Below are 1370 nucleotides of genomic sequence, written 5' to 3'. Positions count from 1 at the left end.
CGTCGTCCTCCCGAATACGAGTCCAGTGTGCTAACTACTGCGCCATCTCGCTCGGTGCAAGCATGGGAAAGTAGACGTAGACACAATCGGTATTGCAGTTGTAACTTGTAGCTGTGTCGGAAAAGAACCAGAGCTCCAAGCGTCAATGGAAATCACTAAAGCTGAAATCGTTATAGCTACGGAAAGCTGGCTAAAGCCGGAAATAAGTTCAGCCGATATATTTATAGAGAACCTAACCGTGATCAGAAAAAAATATTAAATACAGTTGGTAGTGGAGAGTTTATTGCTGTCGAACTAGTTTACCTTAAATTGAATTCGAAATAGATAGTTTCTGTGAGTTAGTTTGTTTAAAGGTTATACTTGACAATCGGAATAAATTAATAATTGGTTCCTTTTACCGAACCCCTCCATCCTCCTCCGACTCAGTTGATACAGTGGTTGGACAGTTCAAAGAAAAGTTGATTTTCATTCCACTGAATAGTTCAAAGAAAACTTGAGTCTCATTCCACCCGTACAGACATGGGTGGTCACTTCAATCTACCCACGATATGTTGGCTAAAATACGTGTTTACTGTCGTAGGCAGGCATAAAACTTCGTATGAAATCATTCTGAGATCGATCTCAGAAAAATACATTGAGGAACTAGTTCAACAACCCATTAGAAATGTAAATGGTTGTTAAAACATACTTGACCTGTTAGCAATAAATAATTGTGAGCACATGGAAACATCATGACTGATACAGAAATTAGTGACCACAAGGTTGTTGTCACGAGACTGAATACCGTAACATTCAAATCCACCAGAAACAGACGCAAGAAATACTATGGAGCCACCACGCTTACCAACTTAAGACAGACTACTTGCTTTAGGCTAGCAACATCAACGGCACGTATGGTGGGAACCAACAACATCTCTGAGATGGCCATTATATTCCTCAGAAAGTTTTATTTCGACTGCAAAGTTACAGTCTGTTAAGTAAGAGAGTGGTCGGCATTACACACAGTTGTGTTTTCACAGCCAACTAGACGGAACCTTTGTCCTTTACGCAATGTCCATAAAGCATTAGTTTACTCTAAATTATCGATTTAGGTTTGTACGTGTTTACCGTCAATTTAAATGCACCGAAGGTGTTACAAAACTACCGAACGTTGGTTCATCGACAAAAATGAATATTGTATACTGCAGCAGGACAGTGATCCGGTGCAACCCAGTAGCCTTTGCAGCGACTGGAAAAAGGACAAAGGTGTGCAAGTACTGAATTGGCCACACAGGCTCCTGATACTAATCCAATTGAAAATTTATGGTATTCATTAAAAAAAGTTGCAAGGAAAAAAGTACTTCTCTTTGAAAATGCTGTCAACGCAAATT

Source organism: Schistocerca cancellata, chromosome 1 (genome assembly GCF_023864275.1).
Source record: "Schistocerca cancellata isolate TAMUIC-IGC-003103 chromosome 1, iqSchCanc2.1, whole genome shotgun sequence".
Lineage (NCBI taxonomy): Eukaryota > Metazoa > Arthropoda > Insecta > Orthoptera > Acrididae > Schistocerca > Schistocerca cancellata.
This window is presented reverse-complemented; position numbering follows the sequence as displayed.